General features: G+C 37.7%; 1 long non-coding RNA gene across 1 annotated transcript; it reads right to left on the bottom strand.

The window, feature by feature from the left end:
* Positions 1–1300: 1300 nt before the first annotated feature.
* On the bottom strand, positions 1301–4850 carry LOC111890074 (uncharacterized). The gene is made up of 3 exons (XR_002849731.3): positions 4552–4850; positions 3585–3649; positions 1301–1526 (listed from the first exon to the last, which is right to left on the bottom strand). It is a non-coding gene; the product is annotated as an uncharacterized LOC111890074 (long non-coding RNA).
* Positions 4851–9013: the final 4163 nt, after the last annotated feature.

Below are 9013 nucleotides of genomic sequence, written 5' to 3' on the forward strand. Positions count from 1 at the left end.
ACTGTAGGTCGGATCGCCGCCTATCTGGGCCTCTCGTACGAAATCTCTGACCTACCGCCTATCCGACCATGCGGACGTTGGTTTTTCGCCTTGACCCGATGGCAGGTCAAGCATCTCTCAACTATCCAGGCAACATCCCTCTTCATACAGGGCCACCAGTAATCTCTCTTCAGGTCCAAATACATCTTAGTGGCCCCGGGGTGGATCGAGAACCTCAATCTATGCGCCTCCTTCATCAGTATACGCCAAGCTCCGCCTGAATAGGGCACCCAAATTCGCCCTCAGAAAGTCATAAGTCCTCGGCTATCCGTCGTAAACTCAGACACCTGCCCAATCACCTGCTCCCTCTTGCGGTTCTCCGGTCTCACAGCCTCCACCTGGGCCTCTCGTTTGGTATCCAAGACCGGCGTCATCACGGTCATCCTCATATACACATCACGGATCGGGGCGCACTCTGTTCTGCGGCTCTGGGCGTCGGCTACCATGTTAGCCTTGCTCGGATGATACAGAATCTCATAGTCATAGTCTTTCACCACATCTAACCACCTCCTCTGGTGCATATTTAGGTTGGGCTGATCCATGAGATACTTCAGGCTCTTGTGGTCCGTGTAAATGGTACATTGAACCACGTACAAGTAGTGGCGCTAGATGAAAACTATGTTGTTACATATTTCCTAGTAATCTATCCTAACCCCTAAGCAGCAGCTCAAAAATCCGATCTTCAAATTATGCGATAGAAATCCATCTTCGCGATCAGATTCAACATACTTTTCCTTTAAGTTTCCTTCCCTTTGCTTGATCTTTCCATACATCAAAATGTAATCTAGTCACATCATGTATTAAGAATCAACAGTTAGAAACTTAATAGAGTTAGATAGTGGACTTACCTGAAGCAGAGTCAAACTTTTTGACTTGACCATCCTTATGATCTATCAAATAAATAGGGCAGCTTCGCAACCAATGCCCCTTCTTTTGACAAAGAAACATATGGACTCTTTGGGAATGGTACACGAGACTATCTCAAACTTAGCCTTTCTCTTTACCATTTGTCAACCGAGTTGACTATGGTCGATCCCTTTCCATTGGGAAGAGAAAGCTTTTCTAGATTTCCAATGTATCCATTGTCAATGTCCATCGAAGTTTGGGAAGTTGATCTTCCAATCAAATTTGCTTTACTAGTGCTCCAAATCATTGTGATTCAGCGGCATCAAGTAAATAGGTGAGATCATTAAGGGTCAAGTCATGGTTTGTCATATAGTAGTCATAAAGTGTAACAACGTGATTTTTCACCCAATTTTTTTTATTTGTAAAACATTATTTAACAGAATACGTTGCGGAATACTTATTATGTTTATTTCAAAAACATCACCAATGTTACTTTCATGTAAAAACAAACCCATCTAAATTTAAAGTTCACAAAAACGTAATGATGAAAACCCAACATGTTTAAATGGTATCATAACTAAAGATACTAACTAAGACTACCCAAAAGCTCCCATCCTCACCAAGGCATCATGTCAAGCTACCTGTTCCAACAAACAAAGAAAACCAACAAACAAAGAACAAGTGTTAGCATAAGCTAAGTGAGTCAAGATAGTACAGTGTTAATAGAACACACATATCATAGTTGGATTCACACAAAGTATCCACACCCAGTCAAAGACTCACTAGCAAGACATACAAATCACACCACATAACAAACACATGTTTAGCTCAATTTATTTTATTTCTTCAGTTAGAGCTTATTTTATTAGTTACTCTCCTTCACACCGTTGTAACTAATCTTATCGATTCACCAATTGAATATTATTATATAATATTTTGTTTCTCTGCTTTACATTAATAATTACTCACCGCTCATCGTTATAATTATTAAAGTATTACCTCTTATTTAGGGTCTATTTATTCACCGCAAAATCCCCCAAAGCAAGACCCCGTTCGCTACTAACGTGACCGGCACGACCCAATGCACTAAGTGAGGCGCAACTCTCACCCGTAATCATTGCTCCCGGTGCGCTACATTCGCTACTCCGACTGTGCACATACATGTACATGTGTTGTCGTTAAGGACTGGTACGAGCGGTGCCAATTCCAACCGATACACCTCCCAAATCCCACATGATGTTTGCGCTGGTCCCACCGCTTGAACAACATCACTCCAGTCCCGATAACTGGGTTTTGAGCAAACTAACGCTCCTAAGGTGTTCATGCAACCCTAGAAACCTTGGATCTATGTTTGACTATAATACATGCAAAATCATTTTTCCAAGGTTCATAACCTATCTAGCATGGCATGGGGTACTTTTAAACATAAAAGAACAAGAAGAGTTACATACCTTTGATTGTTAGTTGATTCCTTTGGAGTTTGAGAGCCAAACACCAATAATGTGAATGCCTCAAATGGAAATCACAAAACACCACAAACTTGGAAAACTTTATGAGAGAGTATGTCTAGCTTCTAGAAATCGGCCACTCTTATGCACACCCACTTAGTGTCATTTCAAGCATCAAAAGCCTCTTATGCAAACCCTAATGACCCATGTCTTTTCCTCTTCCAAGGATCAATGGGTTAAAAGCTCCATGGACCATCCATGGACTCCCATTTAAGCTTAGCTCATTTCATAATGAGTGTTAGCCCACACTATATAAATATAATAGCCCATGTTTAATTAGTCACCTTTTGATCACTAAATTAATTCATAATTATTTTAAGATCAATACTAATTAAATAATATGATTTCATATTAATATATTATAACTTATAATATATTAATAAATCATAAACATACTATTCTCGTAAATATTATCCATATAAATAGTTCGGGTGAAGTGCAACCCAAATGGACCATGTCAGGTCGGGTCAAGTATATACCAAATAAGTTATGGACTTAGACACCTTATCCAACAGTATGAAGACCATGTCTCGAGTGGTTGTCTAAAAAAACCAATCGGCGTCACAGTTGCCTTAAGCTCTTTATCCTATAGGTATCTTTCAACCCACTAGGTCATCATAATATCCGGATTGGGTATATACCTATGTCTAGGTTACTACCCTTCGCCCGCTAGTGTGTTCCCCTTTTTAATTTAATAATAATTAATTAAATAAGAAGTTGCACATTTACCCTTTCAAGTAATCATGTAAATATTATGAATTTTCTTTTATTAACATATTACCTCTTTAAGGGTTATTTTCATGCAAACATGTAATTTCATGAAGTTATCACATTTTACATCACACACTACTTCCATACACAACACATCAATGAAGTTGATACAACACTAACATGCTTGTTCTAAAACATTTTAAACAAATATTTTCAAACAGAATTAATATGCTCACATCACATAATTTTCATACACTTAACTCAATCTAGCATGACCCTAACTCACATCTCACAATAAACAAGGAAGAGTCTAGCGTGCAACACCCTAGATATCATTACACATAAAACTTTTCAATAATAACGGCATAACAATCAGTCATCAAAAGGGCACATGCATCCTAGATAACTAGGTTCATCCCAATCCATCTAAGATATGTGATACTCCTAACAATGTACTTTTAAAACCACAAGTTCACTCACCTTTGCCAAAAATGTGATCAACTCACACTTCAAATATTGTATTGGTTGAAGTATCACCCTTGCCCCTATTACATTTCAAATAACAAGGTTATTGGAGTTCTACAATGCCAAAGATGACAAGTTTATAAGCCAAACACATAAATCAACTAGCAAGTAAAATTCCCAGTTTTGAACCCAAAACAACCACCTGTTAGAGCTGTTTTAACAAACTTAGAACCTGTATAGCTTTCGTTTTTATTTCATATTACAGAAGTTAGGACTTTTAGCTTTTTAGAATGTACTTTTGAAGGTCCAAACAATTTTTCTACAATTTTATATGATTTTTACAAATCTGCCTATCAATACAGCTAAATTCTGAACAGCTGGTGAAAAAGGCGTTTTTCACCTAAGTTAGAAGCAACAAAAGGTTCTGGAAAAATTCATGGATAAACTAGACTCAAAATGGAAACTTTGAGAGTTTACAGATCATTAATTCGATTCTTGTTTATTTTTCTATAATTTTTCCAACATAGGGACAGATTGGTAATTCTTGCTGAATTTTCCAGCTTTGGGTTTCAAGGGCTTTTTGACCACTTAACACATTAAGCCATCACTAAAAACACCTATAAGGGTAAAAATTAACTTCTTAACCGGAATAGCATGATTTAATCACAGAAACATATCCATTTGATTCATGGTGGAATTTATCATAAGTTTTAGAAATCAACAAGAATTGTGACTCCAAAACTTTGATCAAAACATAAACTTGAGCAGTAAACTTAATGAAGGTGTTCATAAGCAATTTTGACAGCAATAAACCATCAAAATTACACCCAATAGAACTAGAATTAAACATATGAACATTCAAATATTGTAAGGAAGAAGATGATATGATCAATAACACCAAAAAGAAAGGAATTGACATTGCTATTAATCAATTCTCATCAATTGATGAATGAATTTCAAAAGAGAAGAATCAAAGACATACCAAGGACGATTCCTAGCCCCAAATTGACTCACAAAACTCGCAACCCTTTTTCCCCTCTCCTTCACGTTTGGTTTTCTTCTTTTTCTTTCCTAGCAATCGTCGATGACTACTTCACGCCCAAATATGATTGATCGTTTTTTTTCCTTGCTACTTGACACACAACATAAACAATTGGGGAAATTTATTTTGATCGATTAATATGGCCCCAAGACATCAAAACGGCTGATCCTCATAAAGCCCCTTAATCACGTCCAATGTAATACATGGGATTTTTAATGCCATTTTCATATTAAGTCCCTAAACTTCCATGATTAGATTTCAAACACCTCTAACCATAACAACATAACATTTTTAGTTTCCATTTATGACACATTGGCCCCTCAACACCATTTACCCTAATAAAACTAGTTACATTTTAACCTAATAACTTCATGAATCAGTTTAATTAAATTACACATTTTTTTTACTTTTAGTTAATTCTTTTTGGTATTAATTAACATCATTTTTTAATAATAACAATTACCACCTATTTATTTAATTTATTTCAATTTATAATCTAGAATCGAAATAATCTTTACAAAACTAAATATTCGACTAACGGAAAAACTAACATCGTTAACAAAAGAAGTTTCGGGTCGTTACAATTTCCCCCTCCTTAAAATGATCTCGTCCTTGGAATCAGATACCGATACGAACCTTCATATCTTCGACCACCTAAGTCACTTCTGACCTGTACATGCCCTCCTATCGGAACTTAATGAGCTTGGATCGTTTCATACATCGCTACTTGATCTTTCTCTCACCAAGATATTCACCGACTCTCCTTACTCGTGCATCAACTCATCGACTTGTAACCTTTCTAGCAACAGGAGACTCACCACTTAGCTGTCCTTGACGTATTATTATCATTGCTTGACCACCTCAACAAGAAGGTACCCATTGACTTCCTTGAACCCTCCACCGCATGAGCCAAAGGAACCTAATGCTTTCTATTCACAAAGCACAAAGGATTTAAATGAACCCTAAAGTTCTCTCCTCATGAAATAGACATACACTCAAATGAAACGCGAAACTCGCTCATGTTTCTAGCATAGAGAATCTTAGTCTGACTGGAAGACAGTAAAAACCTATCCATGACAACATCGCACAACCTGATCCCGATTGGAATCCAAGTTAAAAGGGAAAAATTTGTCCAATCGTCATATTACAACACCCTCGTACATTTCGCAAAAAATGAAAATAGGATTCCCTACCGCTTTTACCATGTCTAACACACAAAAATTCAGAAATACTCTTTATTAACATATAACAAACACGTGATTCAACAAATACAAATTGTCTACCCACACTAACATCAACACAGTTATAAATAGCAACAAAACACTTAGATAAAAAAAAGTTCTGAGAATACCTCATTATCGCGTCTGATCTCCTCAGCAATCATCTGAAATGCTCGCGCTTGCACTTTTGGTGCATCATTCTTCTTAACACTGCCACGAGCCTGAACCTTTGGATTTGGACACTGACCACTCATATGACCCGTCTGCCTACAATTATAACAGCGTGGCTCATTCTTGCACTCTTCTTGCTTGTGGCCTAATTTTCCACATTGTTTGCATCTCATGGTGTCGCTACTGTATGATCCCTTGTGTGAGGAGCGACGTTTCGTACAGTAATCCGACTTGTCACCCCTCGTATCCTGGTGAGCATTCTTTTTCTTCCTCGAGGATTCAGACGAACCATCCTGTTTCTTCTTCTCCCCACCCTTGATCACAGTGTGCCCGGGTGTGGCTAAATCAACCTCGATTCGAATAGCCTCATCCATGGCAGCCGCCAAAGTGTTGCGTTGCCTCACAATAGCTCGATACTCTAGTGGTAACCCCTCGGCATAATGTTCCACCTGTTTTACATGGGTGGGGCAGTAACTTTTACCTAACTGTAGTTTCTCAGAGAAGTAAATTGTATTTCGCTATCGACATTGTGCCTTTCTCTGTAACGCCCGTAGATCCGGGCTAGTCAATTTAGAGATAATAGGGGTCGAAAACGACTTTTTTACAAAATATTATTTAGAGTAAATAATCTTAACCAAGTTGTAGAATATGTCTCAAGGGTTCCGTACATATAAAGAACGCCGAAATCCGAGTTATAACGAAGAAGTTATGGCCCGTCGAAGTTTTTCGGCAAAACCGGCCCGACAACGTGAGACGTAAATAGTGAATTTACAATAGAAGAATTTTTGGCCTTAGTAATATAAACCAAAGTTGTAGTATACGTTAAACGGAGAACATCCATAAAAAGAACGCCCAAATCTGACTTCGTATGAGGAAGTTATGATTTTCTAAGATTTGGCATAGCAGTGCCCGGCCCGAAACTCGAATTTTAGTTCGAGCGGTTTTTGGCTTATGCAATACAAGAATCTAGTTGAATGACATAGCTTTTGATGGAGCTTGAAGTCTTGAACCTTTAAGAGCTTTATGTCCCAAGTGTTGCACCTCAAATGGTTCACACAGCACCAAAAACCCTTGGAATAACTTGAGAATAAGGATTCTTGCACCAAAATTGATTTTCCCATCTTGTGCACACACACTAGTTCCCATTTCATGAACTATAGACCTTTTTATATAGTGTGGAGGATTAGGGTTACATTCATGTAAACCCTAATACCCATGACCTTTCATTTTCATAGGATCCATGGGTTAAACACTCCAAGGACTATCCATGAAAGCTTAGCCCAACCTAAATGAACTTGGCCTATCCTCTCTCTCTCTCTCTCTCTCTCTCTCTCTATATATATATATATATATATATATATATATATATATATATAACAGAGTCTGTACTTAATTAGTTCATTTTGATCACTAAATTAATTCTTGATCAATACTTATTACATAATATGATTCCATATTAATATATTAGAACTTATAATATATTAATATAAATCATAAGTATCTTTTTTCTCATTTTGTCTATCCAATTGTTCCGATTCCATGCAACCCAAATGGACCATGCCAAATCGGGTCAAGTACATACCAATTATAGTTATGGACTTAGACACTAATCCAACATCAATTGCCTAAGTTTTAATCCTGTTGAACTTATGTGTGTAAAGTTCACAAAAACTATTTGTGTTTGGCTTGTATCCCCCCCTGAAAAACGTTAAAAATAGTAAAGCGTAGCGGTATGAACTCACAATTGAATGCGTGTATGTGTCGGACAACGAGACTGGAAATGAGGACCCTCGAGTTGTTGTACGCAAAGTTAACGAAATCCTAATAATAATTAAACACATATTTGTATTTAAATTAGTGAATCCATTAGTTAAAGTGTTAGAAAAACACTTACTTTTGGTTAAGGAATGTTACCGAGACTCGATCGAAGAGTAAAAGTAGGTTTTCAGCCAAGATTCCGATTGGGGCTGATTGCGGCCATGAAGGGTTTTCGGCCGTGAACTGTTCTCTTCCAGGAATTGTTCTCGGTCGTGAACAGTTTTCTGCCTTTAAGGGTTTACGTCTTTGAATGGTTTACGACCGTGAACTGATTTCGACCCTTGAAGATTTGAAGATTTGAAGGGTTTACGGCCGTGAACTCAAGAACAAAGAATGCTTGATTTGATGAAAATATGAATGTTTGATGCTCCAAAATGAGTTCCAAGGTGGATTTGGGTGATTTTCGGAGGATAGATTGAGTTTTTGGTTGGTGGTTTTAGAGACAGAAAGTGGTGTTTTCGGCGAAAAGTAAAAATAAGGGTAGGAACACGTATATATAGGCTGGGTTCATGGTCGGTGGTGGGATCCCCCCAGCTGTGAACGGTTTACGGTCGTGAACAATTCGCGGCCGTAAACACCGGTGTGCACAAGACTTGGCTGATTTTCGTTGAAAAACTTGACTTTTCGCACGATTTTAGTCCCGACATTTATATAAATTTAATTTATATAATATAAGTTCTTCTCAATCCTTACGAGTTTGAAAAAATTTGATAAAATAAATAAAATTCGAAGTTTTTATTTAACGGGAGTTAACTGAAAAAGGTTCGGGTCGACACATCATCCCCCCGATAGAGGGAATTTCGTCCTGAAATTCTAACATAGAGTACAATCATGGACTCGGAAAAAGATGCGGGTACTTCTTTTGCATTTGATCTTCTCGCTCCTAAGTGAATTCAGGTCCCCGCTTGGCATTCCAGTGGACCTTCACTATCGGTATGCGACTTTGTTTCGTTCTTTAGACTTCCCGATCCATGATTTCGACTAGTTCTTCCATGAAATTATGGTTCTCGTTGATCTCGATTTCATCGAGAGGGATCACAAGGGTTTCTTCGGATAGACACTTTTTAAGGTTCGACACGTGGAAGATGGTGTGAATGTTGCTAAGCTCTTGGGGTAAACGAAGTTTGTAGGCTACATGACTGATCTTAGTGAGGATCTCGAATGGTCCTATGTATCTCGGATTCAGTTTTCCA

The sequence above is a fragment of the Lactuca sativa genome, chromosome 6, assembly GCF_002870075.4.
Source record: "Lactuca sativa cultivar Salinas chromosome 6, Lsat_Salinas_v11, whole genome shotgun sequence".
NCBI classification, from domain to species: Eukaryota; Viridiplantae; Streptophyta; class Magnoliopsida; order Asterales; family Asteraceae; genus Lactuca; species Lactuca sativa.